A 27,099-nucleotide genomic window follows, 5' to 3' on the forward strand; every position below is an offset into this window, starting at 1 on the left:
AAAAAAATACAACAAAAATATAAAGAAAAGCTGAAAACAGCAACCCAAATCACATAAACACTTCGATTTGTATGCGAACAGGGAAAGGAGAGTGTGAACATTTGAAACAGTCTGTGCTGCAAGTAAATAGCAATAATTTTAAGATGTGTACTTTATTTATATATTATTAATAGGGATATTATGGGTATTAATGTCTAGGAGTTTTTTGGAAATATATATAAGATACATAATACAAATGAGAAATATTAAATACTACCTAGAAATTTATTTAGAAATATTTCAGGTAGTAAGACTTCATATTTACTTCTAAGAATTACATTCAAAGCCAGAAAATCTATAATTTGTTAGCTACTTTTCAGAGTACACATAAAATATTTAAGATATATATTGCACATGATAACTATAAAATTAGAAATTTATTTAGAAATATTAAAGGTAGTTATGTATTTATTTCCTCTAAGAACTACCTTCAAAGTAAGAAAAGGTAGTTCATACAACATTAGCTATGAAAATTTTCGATTCTATATTTATACATCCCTTTCAAGTTTTTTTACTGATAAAATACACATAAAATATTTAAAACATATACAATATATGATTAATATGGAGTAATTCTTATAAATTTATTTATAAATAATATTTAATATTTTATATTTACTTCTTTTAAGAACTACCTTCAAAGTAAGAAAATCTATAGTTCATACAACATTAGCTATAAAAATTACCCATTTTTATATTTATATTTCCTTTTCAAATTTAATTAACTGATGAAGTGCACATAAAATATTATATATTATTTTAAACTTATAATATATATAAGAAATATTAAATATTTCCTTAAAATGTACTAAGAAATAATTAAATATTTCCCTGGTCTTATTTACTGATAAAGTACACATACTTTTCACAGTCACTGTGACTGTCAGTCGTCAGCCTTTCGGCTGTTGACACACAAAATAAAAGAAAAAAAAGATTATAGGAGGCGCATGTCCTTATTTGCTCTGACTTTATAGTTATATTTTTGTATTTTTCACTTTTTTTTCTTATTTTTTTAAGTTGAGTTTTATGATATATATGTATATATACACACATATATTTGTTGTGCCCTGTTTTGTAGTTCTTTTGTTTCTCGTGCACTTTGTTTGTTGTGTGTTGTATGCTAGCCTGCAAGTTTTGCTGATTTTCTTTGAGTCGCGAGCCGAAAGTTCATGAGAATGTCAAAATGTTGGAAAAGCAAATGGAAAATGACACTAATACCGATGCAGGACTAGTCCAAAGAGCTGTCAGTCAATGTACAAACACAAAGACATGTTGGGTGTGCGTTTTGTTTGTACTTTGCTAAAACTTTAAAGTTTAGCGCTAAAATGGGTTGCACTTTGGAAAGTTATAGCTTTGTTTTACTTGAATATGTTTTAATTTTTAGGTGAAGTGAATTTGTCCTAAAATTTTAGGGATTTATGTTTTAAAAGATTTAAATTTGTATCATGTAATTTGATTATTATATATTATTCCGTTTTATAAATACGTAGTACTCAGAAGGCATTAGAAATATTGGTCCATTTTAATAAAAATGAAATACATAATTGAAGCTCAAATCATTTAAAATTGTACTTTTTCAATATTTTTTATATACTTATATTTTTGATTAAATCAAAGATTTTGAAATATCATAACTTAGCCAAAAGTGCATTTATTTTAGTTCGGAAAGAAGTCCTATGTTTGATTTTATTAGGTTGATAAATCTGCATACTCCATTAAAAACGTAAATTTTTTCGGCATTTTTCGAAAAATTTTGCGATGCAAACCATTAAAAATATTGAAAATTTTAAAAAATGTATTTTTTTTTGCCGAAGATGGCTAGATTGACTCGCCTGTTGATACTGATCAGGAATATATATGATTTATAGGGACGGAAATGATTTCTTCACTTAGTTTTAAGCTTCTGACTAAAATTATAATACAATTTTAAAGTCAATATTTATTCAAATTTTTATATGAATTTTTTTTTCGAAAAATCGAAGTTAAAAAATCGCATAACTTAACTAAAAATGCATTAATTTTAATTCGGAAAGCTGCTTTATGTTAGTTTTGATAAGGCTTACAAACCTGCATACTCAATATACAATTTTAAAAAATTTAAATTTTTGCAAATTTTTTAAAATTTTAAGAATGAAATATATTGTACAAAAATTTGAAAAATTTTTTCAAAAATATATATTCTCCCAGACATGCCTATATCGATTCGGCTTTTGATGCTGATCAAGAATATATATGATTTATAGGGTCGGAAATGACACCTTCACTTAGTTTTAAGCTTTGGAGTGGAAATATATTATGATTATAATTATTATATACCAAAATTTGAATAATATGTATAGTTTATATTGTTTATTTACTCTCTTCTATTTTCCTATTATTTAAATTTCTCTTTTTTATTTCTTGAACTCGATTTAAGTCACCTGATGGATATACTTATAGTTGTTCCTCTTTGGATCATGTAAATAAGTACACTTTACCAAGTTCGATCCCCAAATGGTTTGACTTTATGGTCAGCATGTTGCTTCTTGTTTCTACCACATTTTCCTTTGTTTTCTTCATTTTTCCTTAGTTTTTCTCAGTTTTCCAGCTTCTGTTCTTGGGGAATTTAGTCAGTTGTCTTTTGTTTTTCCATTTTTTCCTTTTTTTTTTTGTTGTGTGTGTGGCATTGTTACTTGCTTTTCGCTCTCTTTTCGTTCTGTGTGTTTTTTATTTTTGTATTTTTTTGTTGTTGTATTTTTTCCTCTAATGGTGCCTCAGCAGCAATGTTTGGCTGTTTCTGTGTGACCTTCGTTACGTGTTTGGCAAGTTCATTTTTAGTCCGCCAAGTTAACTGACAAACACTGCCAACAAACTCACACACAACACACAAGTAGTTTGTTGAAGTGAAGTGTGTGTGTTGCCACACACGCCCCATTATGTGCCCTCCTATATGCTTTACAATATGAACTTGGGGTGCAAACATGTGTAAGAAAAACCTCCTCAACCCCCAAACAAATGTTGCTGGAAAAACTTATTACAGTGGAATTGTTATGAAGAAATTAATAATTCAATTCAAATATATATTAAGGGAATGCTAAGAGATGGAATCGCTAAGCAGAGGTAGTAAATAAGATTCTCCTTAATTTATATTCATTCATTTAAACTATACATTTTAAATGACAAAATTTCGATTTAAATCTCATAAAATAAGCTCACCTCTCTCCCTCTCTGAAGTGTTTATTAAATTCATTAAGGCGTCTGTAAACCGACACTCTGGCGTCTGCCTTTTGTTTGCATACTTATCTGTCTCAGTGTGTCGCTCGCAACAACCTAATTTTGGCCGCCGTCTTTTGAGCATTTCTTCATTTTTCATGCATGCTAATGTGTAATATTTTGACAGGCATTTTCCCAAAGAACCCACCCACTTTTCCGCTTTTCCACCCAACCCCCCACCCCCCTAAATGTCAGAGGGGGAAACAAGGTTGTGTCTAGGCCGTTTACAGCTGCGTATTATTATGGCAACATGACTTTGGCATTTTCCCTTTCCCCTCTCACACATTTTCTTTCCCTAGCTTTTCCCTAGCTTTTCCCCAGCTTTTCCCTCCACTTTGTATGCAAATGTGTGTGTTTGTGTGTGTTGGCTTATGTTTGGTACTTAAGTCAAATTTATTACGGAAAGGGAGATAACTTTCGTTTAGTATTTTGACCAATTGTAGGACAAATGTTTATTAATTGGCTTTAGGTTTCCATCCTGGTCAGCTGTAATTTTCATTATTATTTAGGGTTTGCTCTTAAGGGTAATTTAGGTAATTATTTAATATAAAACACATAATAAAGGCTTTAAAAACTAAAACAATATTAAAGAAAGAAAATAGTAAACACTCTTTAGGAAAGCTCTCAAAAGTAGGCTTTAAAATTTGTTATAGAAGAAATTCCTCACTAGTTTTATTTACTTTTCTTAAATTGATTAAAAATCTTCAACTATTTCTTTTAACTCTTTCTGTAAACTAAAGAAATATTAACTAAAACCATTCCCTCTTATTCGATAAGAAGTTAAGACCCTGGTTTCGGCAACAGGTAAGCAACAGTAGAAACTTTTCCCATTTCATATTTACCCAAAGATCCCAAAGAACCAAAGCTTCCACCAAGAACTTTTGGCCGAGTTTAATGCATACACAGATGCCACCATATACGCACTTTATACACCAGATTTTCCCTCTATATACATATAGATTTATATATATATATATATATAGTATCGCATGTGTGCATTCACTTCAGGGGAGTAAAGTTTTTTGGCAAGCTGTGCCTGTGACTGTGCCAGTGCCAGCCTGGCGGAAATTTCCATAGTTTTACAGCGAAATTTGCTTAATCCGGGAGACGGCCGCCAGCGGTTGCACCAAGAAGATGGAGATTCTTGAGGATGAAGGGGGGAAAATTGGGGCTGAGGATGCTGCAGGAGTCTGGAAACTGGTGACAGAGACGGAGACTGGTGACTGAAGACAGAGACGAAGATGTAGACTCTGAGACCCGGAGACCTCGGGAAATGGGAACCTCGAAAGAGTGACGGTTTTCCCTCGAGGGGGGTAGGAGGTGTGCCGCCTGTGTGTAAGTCCCCGGCTTAAGCCTTTTCATTCCATTTCCATATCACTCCAATTTTCCCGTTTTCCCCCCTACGATTTGTCATCGGCATTCGACAAGGCCGTACTCAATTGTATTGTCATGTGTGGCGATGCCTCTGAGAGCTCTGTATTTCACATTTTCCCCCCATTTCAGTAGAATTTTTACATTTTGCATTTCACCATTTTCATTTCGCATTTTCATTTGCAGCAATCGCTCAAATAATATATATATATATAGATTTAACACGGAATTACAAGGTGCACTTGTAGTTTTTATATAATTTATACATGTTTTGAGGGATTTCTATAACTTATAAAAAAGTTTAAGTAGCTTACACAAATTTTATAAAGGTTAAACGAGTTTTTCTAGAGGTGATCCCAAGTTTAAATATTTTTTATAGATTTTTAAATAGATTAAAAAAATATTGTGAACGGTGAAGGGTATTTAGGGAAATTCTGTTTGAAGCAACCTATATTATTTTTAGATATTTGTAGTATCTTAAATAAATATTCTTTAGATTGTGGAGATTCATTTGAAAGAACACCCAATGGTATTTATTTTTGTATAGATTTTGTTAATAGGTTAAAAAAATATTCTAAAGGTTATTTTTGTATAGATTATGTTAGTAGTTTAAAAAATATTCTTAAGGTTGAAATGCATTTAGGGAAGCTCTTATTTAAGAAACCTAGTATTATATATACTCTTTCTAGATTGTTGGACTATTAGACTTTTTAGCTCTTTTTAACCCAAGGATATATGTTTTATTTAGATTTTTTAGTGGCTAAAAAAAGGTTTTCTGAACTTTGTGGGACTTTTAGAAAAGTTCTTTTTAAGGACATTTAATTTAACTAGGTTTTTTTAGTACCGTAAAAAATATTCTGGAGACTAGGAAGATTATTTTAAAGAACAGGGTATTTATTTCTTAGTAGTTTAATATCCTTAACTTTGGAGGGCATTTAAGGAACCTCTTCTTCTTGATGTTCTCTAGGTATATATATTTTTTCTAGATTTGTAATGGCTAAAAAAAAGTTTTTTCAAGATTCTGGGACTTATAGAGAAGCTCTTTTTATGGTAACCTAAGGATATTTAATTTTTCTAGGTTTTTTAGTGGCTTAATAAATACTTGAGTGAGTTGGGGACTTTTTTTAAGGAGAATATATATAATATTTTTGAATTTTTCTTGTTTAAAAACTTATTGCAAAGTTTCTGGCCAATTTTCTTAAATGAAATCTAGGGATATATAGTTTTTATTATATTTAATATATACATATTTTTGAAATTTTTTCACTTTTTTTTACTTAAAAACTTATTGTGAAGCTTTTGGCGATTCTTCTTAAGAGAAACCTAAGGATATATAATTTTTCCTATATTTTTAAACATAAAAATATTATTTACTTAAATGTTTATAGGGAAATCCCTCTTATGTCAAAAAGTATAATCATTAGCAAACTCTTTTTGTACTTGTATTACTTTCCCCTAATAATTATTTAATTCCCTGTAAAAAAAAACATCTTTTTCATTTATGAAACGCACTGTTTAGTGCATCGATCGATTCACTTTCGCTCTCAACTCTCAATTCCGTGTGGAAATAATAAAGAACCGAAAGAAAAAACATTAAACCGAGATTATGCAAATCAAAGGCGGCCTTGCGGGCGCTGAAAATGCATGCCCCTAAAAAAAAAAAAAAAAAAACCACCTAACCTGCCACACCAAGGACCTTTTGCCACCCCCCAGGACCTTCTGCTCCTCCCGCCTCCCGCCTCCTGTCTCTCTCTTCTGCTCCTGCACATTGACTTGCTCCCTCATGCATATGGATATATGGTTATATATGGATATATGGCTATATGGATGCGTGCTTCTCGTATTTGTTTATGCCTCCCCCACTCTGCGCCATCTTGTTTGATCAAACACAAAACGCAAACACACACAAACACATCTCTGTATATTTATGAGCTGTGGGTCGTCGTCACTCTGCTTTCCACACTCCATACTCCCCTGGATCCTGCATCCTGCATCCTGCATCCTGGATGCTGCAACTGGAACCCGCAGCTTGGATTAACCGCATCTCTGGCAATGTAACCGGCACTCAGTGCGAACTATGCGACTACGATTATACCCATATTCATCGTCTATATATATCCATATGACATGCATCGAATAAAGGTAGAGGGGTGTGTACTCTGTGCACAGCGGAAAATGGGAAAATGATTGAAGAAATCTAATAATACAAAGGAATTTAAAAAAAAAAAGTTATCTAACATTGAAGTTTGGGAAACTCTTTATAATAAACTTATAAGAGAGTTTTAAAATCGCTTGTGTTTAGATTTTTAGATATATCTTAAAAGATGTTTTGTAAATATTTTTAAAGATTTCTTAAACAATATTTGTGGAGATTTTCTAAGATATTTCAGAAGAGATTTCTTAGAAGATTTCTTTAGAGATTTCTATGAGTTTTTGTAAGATTTTTTCTGTACCTTTCTTTAGAAAATCTTTTGGAGATGTCCTAAGAGATTTTTCCGGTGACTTTTTATCAGATTTCTTAAGAGATTTTCGTAGACATTTTTTATAAATTTTTTAGAGATTTGTTTCGTTACAGATTTATTTGAAAATTTCCTTAGATATTTCTTGGAATATTTTTTAAGAGATTTCCTCAAAACTTTTTAAGAAATTTCTTTACAGATATCTAAGAGTTATCTTTAGAAATTTCTTACAAAATTTCTACATCGATTATGGTAGATATTTGTTTTTAAAGGTATTTGCTATAAGATTTCTTGAGTATTGTCTCACTGAAATTTGTTTCAGATTTCTTAAGAAATTTTTGAAAAGATTTCTTAAGAGATTTTTTAAAGAATTTTTTAATAGATTTGTTATGTGCTTTCGTAAAAGATTTCTCTGGAGATTTCTTTTAGAAATTCTTTGGAGATGTCTTAAGAGATTTTCCCAAAGATATCTTCACATATTTCTTTCGAGATTTCATAAGAGATTTCTAAATACATTTCTGTAGAGATATTTTGAGATATTTGTTGTGAGCATACTTTAAATATTATCTTAGTGATTTTTTACCATAGTTTTAATGAGATTATTTAAGAGATTTCCTGAAATATTCTCTATTGGATACTGTAAGAAATTTCTTAATACATTTCTTTAAAAATTGTATTAGATTTTTCTGTAGAGGAAATCATTGGATATTTTCTATAAGAAATCTAAAGAGACTTTTAAAGACGTTTCTTTAGAGAATTTTTAAAAGGATTTCTAGAGAAATTTCTTATCAGATTTCGTACGAGATCTGTTAATAAATTTCTTTATAAGTTTCTTAATAAATTGTTTAAAAATTTGTATAAGATATTTCTGTATAGAAAATCTTTGAATATATTTTATAAGAATTCTTCAGAGATTTTTGAAGACGCTTCTTTTAATATATTTTTTAATGACTTATTACAGATTTCTTGTAGTTTATAGTGCACATAACATAATATTTTTGCGGTATATAAATTAAGAATATATTATTTTATTTATTTAAAGACTTTTATAAACCAGAAAATGGGTTTAAACTATAAAAATAAACAAGCAAATATATTAGTTTACTCTTCCATATACATATATATTTTCTCTGTGCATCGTAGAACAGGACCTTCATGAACTTGTCCATATATATATATATATATATATATATATATATATGTATAGTTAAAAGTGTATAAATATGCATACACCCATGGCCATGTTACTGTGTGTGCGACACAACCAATTCGATTTCCATTTTTTGCTTGGCAAATTTATGCGCAAGGTGCAATGCAATTTTATTGAATTTGATTAGAAACGCATCAAAGCTGCTGCTGCTGCTGCTGCGGCTTTTACTGCTGCTGTTTGTTGTTGTTGCTGCTGCTGCTGCTGTTGTTGTTGCATTAATTTGCACACCTGTCGTCACCTGGCAGAAATCAAGCGAAGGTCGTTCATTATGAGAGAGAGAACAGAGCCATCGGCGACCTGACTTTGCATATGAATATGCATTGGGGTTAAGTTTACCTCAAAGTTGATATCGGTTTTCTTTTTGGGAAGGTGACTCTATTAAATATTTCACTTATTTATTGTTAAATTTTAAAGGTTTTCAGATTTGTTGTATAAATTTAAATAGTAAATTTAATTATTTGTCATTAATTTAGATTTACTTTAAACTTCAAAGCATTTTTTCAGGGGTTTTTTCTTATAAAAACCATTTATTTGTTATTAATTTGGATTCACTTCAAATTTAAAGACTTTTCAGGATTTTCTTCCTATAAAAACCATTTTAATTATCCCTTACTGGCACTGCATTTCCCTCTGAGTTTTTCCTGCCCTTTCCAAGGCTAAATAATTAGTGTGTAAATTCTCTAGGTACAGTGCGTGCCATGATATGCTGACAGTCTAATTGCTCGTCCCTTTTGCCTTTTGTGTCCAGCGTTATTGGATATTTTCACATGCACCTTTTTGGCGTTGCATTACCATTTTGCTGGGTTTTTCTTTCTTTTTGCTGCTAACGAAACTTAACTGCAATTTGCCACATTCCCACGGCGAGGGAGAGCTTTTCCGCCTTGGGAGGGGGAGAGGAGGGGTGGTTTTGGGTCGCGCTTTTCCGCTTTCACTTTGGTGGACGGCGGTGCTTATGCAAAGCATATTGTTGCTCATTATCTTCACAAGGATTAACATGTTATCCTTAGCACGCGCGGCGCTGGATTTTCCCTTCTCTTCCTTTCCCATTTTCCTGGCATTTTCTTCAACGCTTTTGTTTCTGCAGTGTGTTGTTCCTGTTGATTTTTGCATGTCGCCCGCTTTGGTTCCTTGTTTTTTTTTCCCACCGTGTCTTGGCTTTTTTTTTACTTTCTCGTTTTCCACAGTTTTTTCCTGGCTTTCAGTTGTTTTTTATTTTTGGATTTTCCAGCGCTAAGTACAAGCCTCTCTGGCAGCTTTTGGGCGCCTTGTGCGTAAGAAGAATTATTACCGCATTTTCCTGTATTTTTTTCTGTTCCCTGTGAAGGATTTGCACGTTGCCTTTGGCTTGCTTAACCATCCGGTTATGCTCCACGCTTCACTCTAAGAGCCAGGACTCTGGGCTAAGGATTCTCGGCTCTGGGTTTCTAGGGATCCGGCAGATGCCAGGATCTGGAGTTTGATACCAGGATTGTGTCCTCTAGCTGGCGTATTGCTTACAAATTGTGCGTCGTCTTTTTGCCCCCCAAAAACAAAAAACAAAAAAACTGCCGGCGGCAATATTTTCTGATGCAATTTCAGCCTTTGATGTCGCTCATACGCCGTGTTGCACGTGGCCCTCGAGGATGTTGCCTTCTACATTTTGCTTTTGCTTTTGCTTCTCTTTTTTCTTGTTGTGTCTTGTGACTCTCTTTTGAACTACATATTGTATTATTATTATATAGTATTATCCGGGTTATCTGCTTAGACTTATGGTTGGGAATAAATAATAACCGTAATTTGGTTAATAATTTATTTGTGGTTTGCGGTTTTACTTTTTAATAAATTTAATAAATCTCAATTTTCAAGCTAGCATGTTAATTAAAATGTTAAAAATTCAAGAACTTTATTTTGTCAGCAAAAAGTAATAAATATATATATATATATAGTCCACCGATTCGCCATGCTCCGATTTATATACTAGTAAAATTATATAGAAGAATAAGTCCATAGTTTCATTCAAATTGCTTAAATTTGTTCCAAAACAAATCTTGCACATCTGTGCTTATGATTCCCAATCAGTTCCAACATTCCCGGAACGAAGTGACTGCTGCCGACCAAGTCTCAGAAATGTGTTGTTATAAAAGTTGCAAGTCATTGTGTTTATTAGTGTTCAAAGTTAGTAACTGATCATACATACTTACTTCTCATAGATATATACTGATTATAGATACCTACTATAGTTACATATTCTTTATAGTTAATTTCTGAACATACATTCTTACTGGTCAAAGATACTTAATGATTATAGATACTTGCTGTTCAGAGTTACTTACAGCTTATAGTTACTTATTACTCATAGTTAATTACTGATAATAGTTCTATAAATCGTCCGATTGTTCCTATGTCAGTTATATATATGTATATATATAGTCCACCGATTCGCCATGCTCCGATTTATATACTAGTAAAATTATATAGAAGAATAAGTCCATAGTTTCATTCAAATTGCTTAAATTTGTTCCAAAACAAATCTTGCACATCTGTGCTTATGATTCCCAATCAGTTCCAACATTCCCGGAACGAAGTGACTGCTGCCGACCAAGTCTCAGAAATGTGTTGTTATAAAAGTTGCAAGTCATTGTGTTTATTAGTGTTCAAAGTTAGTAACTGATCATACATACTTACTTCTCATAGATATATACTGACTATAGATACCTACTATAGTTACATATTCTTTATAGTTAATTTCTGATCATACATTCTTACTGGTCAAAGATACTTACTGATTATAGATACTTGCTGTTCAGAGTTACTTACAGCTTATAGTTACTTATTGCTCATAGTTAATTACTGATAATAGTTCTATAAATCGTCCGATTGTTCCTATGTCAGTTATATATATGTATGTATATATATTGTCTACCGATTCGCCATGCTCCGATTTATTTACTAGTATAATTATATAAAAGAATAACTCCATAGTTTCATTCAAATTGCTTAAATTTGTTCCAAAACAAATCTCGCACATCTGTGCTTATGATTCCCAATCAGTTCCAACATTCCCGGAACGAAGTGACTGCTGCCAACCAAGTCTCAGATATGTGTTGTTATAAAAGTTGTAAGTCATTGTTTACTAGTGTTCAAAGTAACTGATCATACATACATACATACATACTAGTCATAGGTAAGTTACTTAATTGATACTTACTGAGCATACTTACTTACTGGTTAAAGCTAATTACTGATCATAGATATTTATTGTTCAGAGTAAATTACTGATCATACATTACTACTGGTCATAGATATTTACTGATCATGGTTAATTAATGATCATAGATACTTAATGTTCAGAGTTACTTACTGCTCATAGTTACTAAGTGTTGAGAGATACTTACTGATCCTCTACATTTAACAACAAAAAAGTTTAAATTATAAAAGTTTTGTTCCTAAAAGAAGAAAAATATGACATCAATTGTAATGTGTATAATTTCAAGTTAAATTAAAATTAATATAATAAAACCCTTTTTAAAAGAAAAAACTGGCAATATAAACAATCTAAAATATCAAAAAAATCATGTTAATAAGATAAAAATAATAATTTGTAGATGGTGATGATAACAATAGTAAACACATTTTTATACCGTTTCAGGGTATTATAATTTCAGTCAAAAGCTTAAATCTAAGTGAAAGAGTGATTTCCGACACTATAAAGCATATATATTCTTGATCAGCATTAAAGGGCGAATTGATATAGCCATGTTTGGTAGAACATTTTCTTTTTCGATTTTTTTTTTCATTTTTTTGTGTACAAATTTTAGTATTTAACAAATTAAAAATTTGACAAAAATTTAAATTTTTAAAATCTTAAAACTTTAGATTTAGATTTGTTATTCTAACAAAAACTAACTTAGAACGGCTTTCCGAATTAAAATTAAGGCATTTTTGTCTTAGTTATGATATTTCAAAATTTTTGATTTACTTTAAAAATTTACATATTAAAATATTGATTTAAAATACCTAGAATACACATATTTGCTCAATTATGATTGATTTTACATTTACTTCCATGATCCTATTGATAACTGGAAGGGTATATACCCTTTGGCTTTTCGAAATTAGCTTGTTGTGTTGTATGTAATATATTTGAAGGAGTATTTTATATATTATTTCTCTCTATTGGAGAATATATTAAATACTAAATATGGTTTCATAAATTAAAAGAAAAGCACAACTTGTTGAATTATAGTTTTTACTTCTCTAAATTATTGTGTACACTTTGTATATTGTTCTTAAATAACAATTTTTATTTTTTTCTACCCTCTGCTTCATATATAAATTGTTTTTCTTTATAATTTTTGCTTTAGTTTCTAAACAAAACCTAGAAAAAGTTATAAACCTCTATTAATTACAGGGTATCAGCCTTACTCAAATGGTTTTTAATTCTAGTTTTACTTTTTTTTTTGCCTTTGTTTGGGGTTAAGCGCCCCTTGGCTTTTGGCTTAACGTGTTTACCTTTGCCATCCGACACCCACGACGAGGATCCTTTGCTCCTTTCTCCATCTGCAGTACATCCTGCTACCAATTGGAGGGAGAACCTCATCCTACTCCCCAAAAAAAAAGCAGCCAGGCTTTGTTTTTCGACTTGAATTATACGCTTTTTTCCCAACTGGACTGAATTCTCTTTCCGGTTTTTCTTTTCTTTTTTTTTTTGTTAAATGTTTTTTTTTTTTTTTGGGTATAACTTGACAAAGAACTCTTCCCCTCCGCTGATGCTCCTGCTGCTGATACAATTGTAGAGGTAACAACAAAATAATAAAACAGAGCAACGAAGCAAGCAAACAGAGAGAGAAAGAGGGGGGAGGGAGAGTAGAAAAACAGGGGAGTGGGGGAAAAGTGTGGAAAATGGGGGGGGGGTCAGGAAAATAACACAAAGCGTTGGGATTGATTGAATTCCGAATTTTTAAGCATTTCGCCGCAGTCCAAAAATTTCGTTAGTCAAACTGCAGGAGCGAGTGCACGGAACCGAAAACTCCTCAAAAAAATAAAAGAAAAATTTAAAAAACAAGGAAAATAATAATAACAAAAAGAAGTACAAGTCAAATAAAACAAAAAAGAAATAAAATAAAGCACAAAAATATGGCAGAAAACGAGTCCAAGAAATGGAGAAGAATTATTAATATGGCATAAAGTTCTTGTTGAAAGCAAAAGGAAAATTCAGCTTCAAGTTGAATATATTCCTTAATTCAGACACAAAATTAAATACAAATTTGAGCATGAAATAAATAATAAACATTAACTAAACAGGGAAAAATTATTCCTGGAAAAATATATCACAGTAATTTCCAAGAAAAAGTTATACAAAAACGTAAACAACTTTCAAAAATTCAAAAGGAAAAATGCCTATAAAAAATATAAATAAATTACTAAATGGAGCCTCTTCAATTAAATTAAATAATTTCGTATTCAAGGAAGCAGAAAATCAAATCTTTTGCCCAGGAAAACACTTGAGAAAATGTGTCCTGGCGACTACGTTTTCCTCTCCTTCTTCCTTGAACCCCTTCAGAAAAAAATGATTCTACTTCGAGGGTTTTTCAAACCTTTACTCATGTCCTGTTTTCATATTCTTTTCTTTTTCTTTTCATTTTCTTTACAGTGTCCTGGCCAGCAAAGAGTTCCAGGTAATTGAATAAACGATCCACAATCATGAGTCAATGTGTGTGAGGTGAGTACACTCACAAGTATATATACATATATCCCCCTTGACCAAGTTCCAGGCCATATCGGTTTTCACAGACAACAAAAGGCTTGAAATCTAAACAAAAAACACTGTAAGAAAAATATTATAAACAATTTAGATTCCTACAATATAATAATTAGTAAAAAACCTAAGAGGTAGACATAAATTTCTTACAGTGAGGCGAGAAAAGTGCGTTTGAAAACAAAAGAAAGACTACTGCACAGTGAGAAAAAAGACTTGTGTGCATGTTGAATTAAGCGACAAGTGCTTGCAAGTTTGAGGCTTTTTTAAACTGTTTTTACGTGTGAGTCTTGGGTAGCCTGGAGGGCCATTATTTTGTTATAACAATGGTGAAACTTTCTTTTAAGCAACCAACCATTTTCCCCAACACCCCGCCCCAACCATTTTTCCAAAAGCCTCAAGTGCACCAAGAACACTTAACACAATCAATACACACGCACACACACACACAGAGAGAGTGTGGGGTGTGTGTGTGGAAATGAGTTAATGGAAATTCTTAGCAAGTATTGTGATTTGACAGCTGCGTGTAAACTTGCGAACAAAAGGGGGTAATACACTTGAAATAAATGGGGGAGTTTTAAGTGTAAGAAAAATTTTAAGAAAATAGGAAACAAAGTCACCTTGGAAGCACTCGATGTTTTTTCCTTATGAAAATCTATAAACTTTCTTTGGGAAATATGAGTATTTTATATCTTTATGGAGTCTTTAGTTTTTTCTTTTAAAAAAATATGAAACAAAGTCTCTTAGTTTGTCAATATTATTATCCCGAAAAATTGGTAACCATTCTTTGGGAAATATATAAAACAATTTCGCTTGGAAGCACTTTATGTTTTTTATTTATGAGCCTTATAAAAATCTATAAACTTTCTTTGGGAAATATATAAAACAATTTCGCCTTAGTTTCTATAGTTTCTTACGAATTTTAATTTGGAAAAATAGGAAAAAGTCTCCTTGAGTCTCTATACTGTTTTCTGTATTATTTCTCTTAAATAAACTTTCTTTGGGAAATATGAGTCTTTTAAAATATTTATGAAGTCTTTAGTTGTTCCTTAAAAAAAAAATAGGAAACAAAATCTCTAAGTTTGTCTTTATTATTACCCTTAAAAATTTGTAATCATGCTTTCGGAAATATATAAAACAATTTCGCCTTGGTGTCTATAGTTTTTTCTTTCTAATTTTAATTTAGAAAAATATAAAACAATGAAGTCTCTATGTTTTTTTCTGTATTTTTTCCCTTAAATAAATTGTAAAACCTTTCTTTTTTTGAAAAATATGAGTGATTAGTGTCTTTATTTAAATATGGAAAAATATGAAAAAATCACCTCGAACTCTCAAACTTTTCCTTTATTATTACTTTTAAATAAATCTAAATAAATTCTTTAAGAAATATGAGTCTTTCGCGTCCTTATGAAGTCTTAAGATTTCCCTTTCGAATTTTAATTTGAAAAAACTGAAAACAAGCCTCTTATCTTTCTTTATTATTACTCTTTAAAAATCAATCACCTTGATGTCTGTAGTTTTTTCTGAAAATACTTAATTTTAAAAAAATAGGAAAAAGTCACCTTGAAGTCTCTAGTCTTTTTCGGTATTATTACCCTTAAAAAATTTAAAACCTTTATTTGCAAAATTTAGTGAATTTATGGAGTCTTTAAATTTCCGTTTCGAATTTTAATTTGAAAAAATAGTAAACAAAATAACCTTTGGGGTCTCAATGAAAAATATATAAAACCAAGTAACCTTTGCGTCTAAAGTTTGTCAATTTAATATCTGGAGAAACGAGTTTTCCTCAGTCTAGTTCCAAGGCTATTAGTAAGCAGATCGAATAATAGAAACCCAAAAAATAAATATTGGAAAAAAGTCTAGTGAAATTTATACTATTGAAAAATTCAACAATTCAAAATGAGTTCATCGCAAGAAACTGTCGATGAATGTCTTATTCCCACAACACTTGAGGCCATCTTTGACGGATCATCTTCTATTCCGAATATAACCCAGGAACAGATGGAAATTTTCCGCGAAATCATTGATACATGTCTGAATCGCTCGGAGGAGATTTGCAAGAAGGGTCAACGGATCCTGGCTCAGGATCCACGTGTGAATGGAGTTATGTTCTTGCTGGCTCCATTTATTGAGAAAACCATTTTTTTAAATGTTGCCGGCGAGAATTTCAAGATGCTCATCATGATGATACAAATGCTACGAGCTTTGATGAAGAATAGAACATTAAATTTGGAAAATACCATTGGATTTTTGATACTTGGTCCCATGAATTGCCTGATGAATGAAAAAATCTGCACCAATCCCGGGGCCGTGGATCACTGGGCAGTGAGGATATGTTCAAGTTCGATTCTCTCGACAATTGCAAAACGTTATAGTTTTACCAAACCATCGATTATTGAAAGTTTCAAAGAGGCTTTGATGTCAGAATCTTTGGAGATCATATATGGTGGCATTATTGGATTAGGAGGAATGGGTGAGGCAGCTATACGTGAATGGTTGTTACCCAAGTTGAAGGATATTGCAGAACGCATTTTGCCTTATTTGAACGAGGAGGAAGAGATGACTAGCGTTAGTCTCAAGACTTTGGCCGCAAATTATATACTCGAAGAGGTGTTCAAGATCTGTGGACCATTGATGCCGATAGATGGATAAATCCCTTTGAAACAGCAAATAGTTTGAGTTTTTGTTAAATGTTTTCAACTTGATACATGTTAACATGAGCAATTATCAATTACTTTCTTGTTATTTACTGATTTTTCTTCAAGTGTCTGTTGTAAATCGAGTCCAAAGGGGTCTTAAGAGCTGTTAAAGCATCGACCAACACTGCACAAAAGGGCTTGGGGCCGAAAAACTGACAGTTTAAAGGAGCGCTGCTCTTGGCTTCTTTTTTTTTTCCTCCCCTCTTCCCCACCAGAGTTTTTCTTTTGTGCTTGCGGGAAAACTTCACTTGCGACTTGCAAAAAAAAAAGAGCAAGTTCGTGGGCGGGGAAATTCCCTGGTGCCTTTCCAAGTGTTTGGTTTGGTTTGGTTCTAATAAAAACCCAAAAACCCAAAAACCCAATACACAAACGCATCATATTATTATCCGTTTTTCCATTTAAGGAATTCAGGCTTTCATTTATTTCACACACATTCATATATAATACTTTTTTTCTGCGGGATTTATTTTCACACAAAAAAAAAAGAAAAGGAAAATCCTAAGACTGGAAGAAAACTTGAAGAAAATTCGGTTATTTGTTAAAGCTTTAAGATAAATGTTGATAAACATTTAATAAATATTTATAGGACAATAAATTATAAGAACTTTGAGGTAATATTAATTTTTTGACGATTTATTATGTGATTATATATTTTATAGGATTATGTGATTTGTATTTAATTCTCTTTAGGGATTTTTTCATATTTATTATATATATTAATATGTAAATATTTATTTTATATAATTTTTATATATATTATACATTTATAACATGATGATGTTCATAATTACATTAATTTTATAGATTCTTATTCTATTAGTAACATAAATATATTTCATTTATTTTTATATAATTTTATTTCTATAATTTTTAATTTTTTATTTAATTATTAATTCAGCTTTTTAAATTTGCAATAAAAGCCTTTAGAATTCCTTTTAATATTCCCAATCTCAGTAATCCTGGCAAAATACTTCTCTAAGTTCGATATATAATTTTTTATTGATATTATTTTTATTGTGTATTATTTATTTTTTGTTGTTGTGTGTTTCATATACTTCTTCCTGCTTTTTTTTTTTGTATATTTTATTATCCTGCACTTGGCTGATTGATGCATTAAATCCCCGTTGTGCCAAATCCGGCATGTATATACCAACTCGATCCAGTTTATACCATCATCATCATTATCATCATCATTGTTGTTGCTCTCCTGTGTGTCCTTCGTGTCCTGCGTGTCCTGTGTGTCCCTGCTGCTGCTGTCTCCATAGGCTTTCGTTTGCTTGATTAATGATTCCAGCATGAAATCGGTGGGCCATAAAAGTCAACCGCAGGATAAATGAAATGCCAGGAACTGCTAAATGCAGTGCCACTCAATTAGGAGGAGGCGTTTGTATGAAATGAATTTATCTAAATTATCCTGGGAATTATCTAGTGTCCACAAAAATTATGGCTTGCAAGTTGTACTTATTGTTATTGTTATTTTTATGATTATTATTGGAGTTGTTGTCCTTTTGTCAGCTGCTAAAAAGGGAAAATGCGCGTCTTTTATGACTTCCGTTTTTGGGGTGGGGAAGCTAAAATGCCGCAGATGGAGGCAGGATGCAGGATGCAGGACTGCAGGACGAAGGACTGCAGGACTTGACTCCTCGCTTGAGTGCGCTTGAACCCCCGAAATGTCCCCCTGCACAATGTCTGCCATCCTGGCGTTTTGTTTGCGAAAAACACAAAGACACACACACAGGACAATTGTAATGAAAAGCACCATAAAGTGTCTGTTTAAATATGAAAGATGACAAGTTTCGCGAAATTTTGTCAGCACCTTAGGACAAGTCAGAAATTTGAACAAATTTATTAAGAGTTCTTGAATATTTAAAGAATATTTTTATAGCTATATTAAGTATATTAAATTAGGGATTTCCCATCTTTATAGTTTTCAATTTGAAAACTTTAAAGAACCTTTTCCCAGACACGCTAAAAGTAAATAGCCCCGGATGACAGTGCCAGGAACAATGCCAGTCACTCCAGTGTCGTCTTTAAGAAGGAGGAGCTGTCTCTCTTTCTCTGGGAATGGGAATGGGAATGGGAAATGGTAGAATGTGAATCCCAGTTGCATTCCCCCAACGTCAAGTGGCGTGCATTGAAAGGAGCAACTGCTGCAGCTGCAAACGTTGCGTATACGTAATGTCGCTGCCTCTACCGTTGAGCCTTTGTGCGAACTTGTCGCTACTTAGCGGCAGTAGGAGTCCTTGGGGGCAGGGAGGGGGAAAATCCCAAATCCCCTCCCTCCCCCGAAAAACTCTCACTTCCCTTTTTCTAGCAAAAACACAATGTGCTGGAAATTATTTTGGGGTCACTTGTCGTGGCAAAGTCACCCGTTGCACTCACTCCTTCACCAGCAGAAAGAACAATGAGTTGGCGTTGAGTTCTTTGCTGTGAAGTGAATCCATAATGAATGCACTCACTCGACTGAAACTGAGGTGAGCTGTGTGTGTGTTTTAAACCCTTTTCCTAAGCCGACTTTCTCTTGAGAGGGTTAAGTCGTTGGTTTAATCGTCATGAATTCCTAAGAGAACGATTAATTAAATGCGGAAATAAATGCACTCCAAAGGGGAATTAATTTTCAGAAAAGGAAATGCAAGCAAATGTAGTATTAGGCAAAGGAATTAAGAAATATAAATAAAAATAAGAGTGGGCTTTGAATCGATTTTCAGGGAAATTACGTTCGTTATGGCAAGCGGAAATTCCCGGCGAGTGTCCTGGCAGGATTCTGCATCAACACAGCGCAGTCTGTCGCAGTTCTGCAACATAAAAGTCACATAAAATGCAATATAATAACAATAACTATAACAATAACAGTGATAACAAGGCAACAGGATGTAGATGTAGCTCTGTAGCTGTAGTTGTGGATGTGACTATGTGTCCTTTTTTGCCGAGTCGAAATAATTAAATGCCATCAACAATGGTCCCTTCTAGCTACGCTCCCCCCTATTTTCCCCCTCTCTTAAAAATGCTAAACAACATGCTGAAAATTCAGAAATGAAAAAGTTACAAAAAGTTGGCAACAAAAACATATAATTTGTGAAAACTACAATTATAATTATCCAAATATTGCAGATGCAATTGTGCAACAACTCAGTTTTGTATATACTTTATGATTCATTCTAAACTCCGCTAATGAGCTTTGTGTATTATATATTTATTCTATGTAATTTATTTAGTCAAGGATTTATTGGATTATTGAAATGGGATTTTTGTTAAAATGACATAGCAATAAGAGTACAGTTTAGGAATAAAATATGGCACCGATTTTAAAGGAACTTTTGCAACACTGACTACACTTTTGATATGCCTTTATTTGATTTTTTTTATTGCATAAATTTATTACTCTAAACTATTTATTTTTAATAAAAAACAAAGAAAAGCGAATCAAAACTTAAAAATGATAGGAATTAAATATGATATAGGCAGTTTTCAAACTCTGTTTCCGCTGTTTTTCCTCCGTTCTCTTTGGTTAATTTTTATATTTTAGATATTTGAAACTAAAAACATACAAGCATATTAAAAAAGTATGGCTTAAAAGCATAAACTTAGACAATAATACTGGTAACCATTTCACCGCAATCCAATTTTGCATTTTTAAGTGTCCGAGTTAAAAACTATTAATCTACACTTGATTACCTAAGTAAGATGAACACTTTAGTTGAACATTTTACAACTTTGCTGCGAATAAAATCAACAGGAAATGCAACACTGTTTTGCTAACGCTTTTGCAACACTGGCCACACCCCCCCTCCTTGACCGTTTAATGGTTTGCCATTTCTTTTCACTTGAGCTTGCAGCACTTAAGTATCTAAATTGAAATGTATTAGTCTGCTCGAGAGTGTGACTTTGTTGCTGGAAACACACTAAACTACAAAAATACGGACCAACTCTCATGTGTTTGCTTTTTTTTCGATTTTTTTTTTTTTTGTGGCCATAAATCTCGACGCCTCAGCTCATTTGAAGCCGTAAATGTTTGGAAAAGCGACAGCAATTAAAAATGGCAAACACCGAAGGAGCATAAAAATGCATTTTCAGAGCTGTAAGCTTTTCCTGCATCCTTCCTAAGACCACTTAACAGTTCCTTAAGGACCCGGGGAGCGCCATTCACCATCATCATCGGCATCCTTGGGATCCTTGGTAAATGTACAACAAAGTTGCACCAAAAATGCCAGTCGTAAAATGAGATTTACGCGACATGGTCTAGCAGATACCAGAGTGTGTTGCAACAGGACTAATGAAAATTTTGACCCGATAATCGAAGGAAAGCTTCTTAAAGCTTAAAATCGTAAAATATATGTTAATTATAATCTAGGAAGCATAATTTATGCAATGCATTTCATAATTAATCGATGTGCCATTTATAATTACATTCTACGTATACTCTCACCTGCCAGCTGCTTCCAGCTTCAGCATATTAATCAGTTTTCCACTCATCCAAAAGGAGGGATTGCAAAAAAGAAAAAGGGAAATTGCATTTGTTTACTTAGTTTTAAGTAGCTGCATTAATGGCATAACCGCAAGAGATGCTGGAAAAAATCATGGGGGGGAACCGCAAGGAAAAGCGATTAAAATTCAGCACAACAATTTACTCAATTTATGGGGCAACATAACTTGGCAAGGATGGAGGGAAAAACTGGTAACTGCTGGGACTCAATAAAAGTTTTGGGAGAACACAATCTCGTCATGGATGAAGGAAGGAGAGAGGGAGCCAGGCAGTGTTATAAAACCCAAAATGATTCTATTAAAATGAGATTTTGTGCCATTCAAGCGCAAATCAATCTGCTTTCATATCTACTCAGCTCAACCTCTCTTCCCCTTTGAATAACATAAATTATTTGGGGGGCAAACCAAACAAAAAAAAAAAAATAAACACAACCCACCTTGTTGAAGACAACAATAAAATATTCATTGCTTGTTTATTGAATGTAATTTAACAACACTTAACCCGGAAGCCCAAGGGCGGCCAATCACAGTAAAAAAAGAAACAGGAGCGAGTCCAGTGGAGCCATCAAAGGGGATCTATTACGTGGTATTTAATCAGATTTTTTACGACCGACCAACAATAAAAATGTAAATAGACACGAAAGGATTGGCCCGGCTCGCTCGCTTTTCCGCCAGAGGTTTTTCTCTAGAGGAAAAGTCCCGATGACTGCCACTAAAGTTTTCTGCTACGTTTAACGTTTCGGACCCGGACCCTTAAGCGTCTTCATTTTAGCCAATTTTTGGGCCAGTTGGCAGTTGGTTTTTGGGTCTGACTTTTGGCCATTTTTATGGCCATATGCCAACGGTTTTTTTTTTTGGGACCATCAAAATGAAAATATGGTTTTATGGGACGAGGTTAAGTGAAAAATGTCCATCGATAAAACCAATCAGTCAGTTATGTTGAAACATTTGTTAAGCTAAATATTATATATTTGCATTTACCTTGTACTTGTAATTACATTTTTCCAGCCAAAGTAAAACTTTTATTAGCTTGTTTCCTATTTTTTTTTTTTTGTTTTTTGAAGGCTGTCAGTTTTGCGAATGAAATTTACCTTTTCGTCCCACGCTCCATCTAACATGGAATAATTAATTAATTTTTCGGCGAAACAAACAGCTGAGCATATTTATTTGAGTGGCGCACAAAATTTTGCAATTACTGTAATTGTATTTGCCAAGCAGCTCACAATTATTTGATGGCCCAGAAAAAAAAATTGGCTTGTTGCGTTTTAAGTTTTGAGCTTTGTCTTTTACAACAGGATTTAATCAAATTTTTAGAGAAAATTAGAAAGAAAAAGAAGAGGGTTTGGAAAGGGGGGAAATTAAAATTTTATAATTCTTTTTTTTCTTAAAAGTTTCTGAACGTTCCCATGGCAGCTATATATATGTATATATAGTCAATCGATTCGCCATGCTCCGATTTATATACTAGTAAAATTATATAGAAGAATAAGTCCATAGATTCATTTAAATAGCTTGCCCTTTAATTTGTTCCAAAACAAATCTCATAATCATATGATTCCCAACTGGTTCTAACATCCCCGGAATGAAGCGACTGCTACCCGCCACGTCTCAGATATGTGTTGTGTTTCAAAAGTTGCAAGTCATTGTTTATTAGTGTTCCAAGTTAGTAACTGATCATACATATATACATACTGATTATAGTTAATTACTGATCATATTTAATTACTGGTCATAGATAATTACTGATCATTGATACATACCTATCAAAGTTAGTTACTGGTCATAGATACTAATTGATCATAGTTACGTAGTTGACATAGATACTTGCTGATCATAGTTAATTACTGATCATAGTTACTTACTGCTGATAGTTATTTAATGTTCATAGATACTTACTGGTCATAGATACTTACTGATAGTAGTTACTTAATGATCATAGTTAATTACTGATCATAGGTATTTACTTATCTACTGATCATAGTTACTTACTGTTCAGAGTTTGAGTAGTAACTCAGATTTTATTACTGATCATAAATATTTAGTGCTCATAGTTAATTACTGATCATAGTTATTTAACTATAGTTAGTTAGTAACTTCTGACTGAAATTATAATACCCTGCAAGGGTATAAAAAATGTATCCCCCCAAACAAAACGAATCTAAACTTTACAAATCTTTCTCCAGTTCTTTGATTTCCTTTCCAAAAATCCTCAATTGACTTTACCATTTTCCGGCATATGTATATGTAGGTAAAAAACATTAACAAAATCCAGGCACAAGGATAATCTGGTTTCCTGCTGTTTGCCTTTAAGGCCAGACATTCTTTTGTCGCTATTGTCTCTGTGGAAAATCCATAAATATCACTGTAACAGTTATACCTTTACCATTTTTTCATGTCCATGTTCTGTGTGTGTGCTTGTTTTCACTTTGATTGTTACGCGTTTTCCAGCACCATTCGGCATTCGGCGCTTTTCCTTTTTTTTGTTTTCCTCCCCCCGCAACATGCAGGCAAATTGGATTTTCATGCATACTTGGCCACACGCGCCTCCATCTTCTAATCGAAATAAGAAAAGCCGACCGGTTAGGGAAAATCTATGGGCGGCTCTTGAGAATTGGAAAATTTTGTGATGAGAAGGAGTAGAGGTATTTTCATGGGTTTAGTTTTTTTGTATACCAAAAAGCAGATGCTTGTAAATAGTTGGGAATTTGTTAAGAATATAAATATATACTTAATTAACCTCTAATAAATTGCATTTATTTATGTATAGATATAAAATAATTATTATTTTTAATTATTTTAATATATTTTTTTCAAATTTAACTTACCTATACTGATGGGTTTTTTAAATTAAAACATTTTCTTTATATTTCATTTGTTATTCAATGTTTCATCGTTTCTAATAGCTTTTAACTTGTATCAAAACCCTAAAAATTAAGTTATTTTAACTCCCTATTTTCTATTATTTTTTAACTGAATAAAATTTTAAAATATATAATATTTTTTTACATTTAAAATAAATCCAAATGAACAGTTCTGTTGCGTAGTCAAAGTCGTCTTCGTCGCACAATTTGAAAACTCTTCTCGCCTTCTACTAAATGTTGTTATCTGTCTCAATCCTTGTCCCATGTCCTTGTTCCTTTCTCTACTCTCCTTTCTCTTCTCTCCTTGCTCTTCTTCACTCTTCCCTCTCTCTCCCCTTTCCTTTGTCCTTGTCCTTTCTGGTCGCATTGTCCTTTTTTTTCTTCCTTTTACCGCTTTTGGCTTGTGTTTTATATCCTCGTTCTGTGCTCGTTTGTGCGTTCGATTCCGCTGTTGGCATAAATTTATTATAAAATAATTTGCATAATTCGTTATTACTCAGCATAAACAAAGTGAAATTAAGACGATTTCTTTTCAAGCCTCCCTACGCTCCACTTGACTCCATTTCAAATCCTGCCCAGGATACCAGGATTCCATTCTCTGTTTCCCTGCTGCGTGTCTATTTTGTCAATGTCATTTGTTTAGTCAAAGGCTCAGGCTCATGGCTTAGGACATTTTCCGCATTTTCCGGAACACCTTTTTCCTGAGGTCGCAGCTGCTCGAATTTCCAAATCCCAGACCTAGAAAAAAATACAGAGAGACCTGGGCTTAATATTTATGATTATTGTAAATCTATTTGCATGATTTCGACAAAGGCAAAACCTCACCTTGGGGAGTGAGTGCCACACAAGGCACAGTGGGCTTAAGGGAATGTGTGTTTTGGGATTCTATATGGAAAATGGAAATTTATAAAAAATATTACGCCAAAGCAACAGGTTTTGTTTTTGTAGAATTTAGTAAAGGTTTCAAAGGATTTTGAATACAAAACTCTTTAAAAAATGCTTAAAAGTATATATTGAAATAAGGATTATGGTTTAAAATTATTTTAGTATTTTTTGAGACATATTTGCCAGAGATTCTATATGGAAAATGGAAATTTATAAAAAATATTACGCCAAAGCAACAGGTTTTGTTATTATAGAATTTATTAAAGGTTTGAGAGGTTTTTGAAGTAAAAACTTTTTAATAAAAATGTAATTAAAGATTTTAAAGTAGGTTTTTTGGTTTAAAATTATTTTAGTATTTTTTTTAGACATATTTTCCAGAGGTTTTCTATCCTGTGATGCATTTTCTCCAGGCATTTGATTTACCTATGAAACTTTCTTGGCCTTTTGCTCACTTTGCCTTACAAACACACACTCATACACTCATAACACACACACTAGGCTGACCAACACCGGAAACTTGACCCAAACGGGCGCCATTTTGCATCAGCACACACTCACACATACATACATATATATATATATATATATCTGTAGAGGGACATCCCCTGGAATACATTTTGTAGCTTTTGAATGCTAACTGAGTTTACTTTTCAATTTGATTTGGTTGTCTAAGCAAATAACGTGAGCCAGCTCGCAAGTATAAACAAATGGATGTACTTATAGAGGAGGTCCTTCGAGTGTGTGTCTGTGTGTGTGCGAAGGAGATGGATAGCCCAGCTAAAGAGGGATAGAAGGAGGGAGTAGGGGATAGATGATACTTTAGATTTTGATGGCCTGTCTGAGTGGCAGAGAGATAGAGAGAGAGCTAGAGTCCTGCGTTTGGTCCAATCTCCATACAAAGGCACTATTTATTATGCCAGTAAGTAAATATTATTCACGTTAACTTCTACAAATAGTTGCCACACTCACACACACACAAAGATGGGGCTACTGTTACAGAGAGAAAAACTATACTATAAACTATAAACTAAATTTAAGAGAATTTTAAAAAGTTTAAAAGAGTTCTTTAAAAAAGAAATATTAAAGATGAGGGTTCTGTATAGATAAAAAGATTTCTCTTAATTGTTTTTTATATTATTTATTTATTTTTTTTATAATATATTTATATTTATTTTTTTGTTATATTTAATATACTTAATTATCTTTAAAATTAGCAGAAATATGCTTTAACTTATGGCAGTGTAATGTGTTGTAACTTTGCTCTTGTTGATGCTGGGCCGAATCTTGTTGTTCTTCCTGTTCGCTCCTTCCTGCACACACACACACACACACACACCCAACACACACACTCTGCACACACACCCACTTCTTACACATACTCTCTTATTTATTGCCCTTGCTGCTTACCTTTTGTTGGAGGAGAAAAACCTGGCAAGGAGACAGCAAAGGGAATACCATTTCAAGTCCTTTTCAAGTTGCTTTAAGGCAACCTTTCTTCCTTTTTTTTTTTTTTTTTTTGCATTTTTATTTTTTCTTGATTTATTCTTTTTCTTATAAGAGAGAGGGAACAACATACTTCAATAAATTACACAAAACTCGCTTCATGTGATCCATCATTAAATTGAATTTGTAGCCATAACAGTTCGATAAGTCGATAAGTTGGGCTAACAACTTTTGGCTCTTGAAATCGAAATATATCGAGTGTTTTTTCCCCCCGGTCATTGGCTTAAAAAATAATGAATAATAAAGGTAGGATATTATAATATTATTCAAGACTTTTAGCTTAGTATTTATTTTAAAAATTATATATAAATAATTCTGTGGGCTAGTGTAAATATTTACCTTGGGTTTCTTTCTTTGGTCAAGTTAATTTTTGTACTTGGTCTCTTCGTGGAATTCATAAAGCAAATTTGCTGAACGAAAAAAAAATGGTTCAAACAAAAAGTTTGAAATTCGTTTTGTACATGAAACGAGTGTCCTGCGGTGGCTAGTTTAATGGCTGCCCTTTTTTTTGAATCTCTCTTTTCGAGAATACGTTAAAGCGGCTAATAAAATTGCGCTCATTAAAGCAAAGTCAAACCTGCCTCTCGGCCAGAATGTAATA

At 32.6% G+C, this 27,099-nt stretch overlaps 1 protein-coding gene across 18 annotated transcripts in view; it reads left to right on the forward strand.

Annotated features, from left to right (window-relative positions):
- Nucleotides 1–27,099, forward strand: part of LOC147643180 (uncharacterized) — a 335,120-nt gene that overhangs the window by 133,244 nt on the left and 174,777 nt on the right. For 11 of the 18 annotated variants that reach the window (XR_015272242.1, XR_015272243.1, XR_015272241.1 and 8 more), the window contains one exon: nt 13,964–14,032. The gene's annotated coding sequence lies outside the window, so the exon portion shown is untranslated. The remainder of the gene's footprint in view (nt 1–13,963; nt 14,033–27,099) is intronic. The other 7 variants (XR_015272245.1, XR_015272244.1, XM_086835376.1 and 4 more) reach the window with 1 other exon arrangement.

Source organism: Drosophila serrata, unplaced genomic scaffold (assembly GCF_035046125.1).
Source record: "Drosophila serrata isolate PLE 108 unplaced genomic scaffold, ASM3504612v1 contig_276, whole genome shotgun sequence".
Taxonomy (NCBI): domain Eukaryota; kingdom Metazoa; phylum Arthropoda; class Insecta; order Diptera; family Drosophilidae; genus Drosophila; species Drosophila serrata.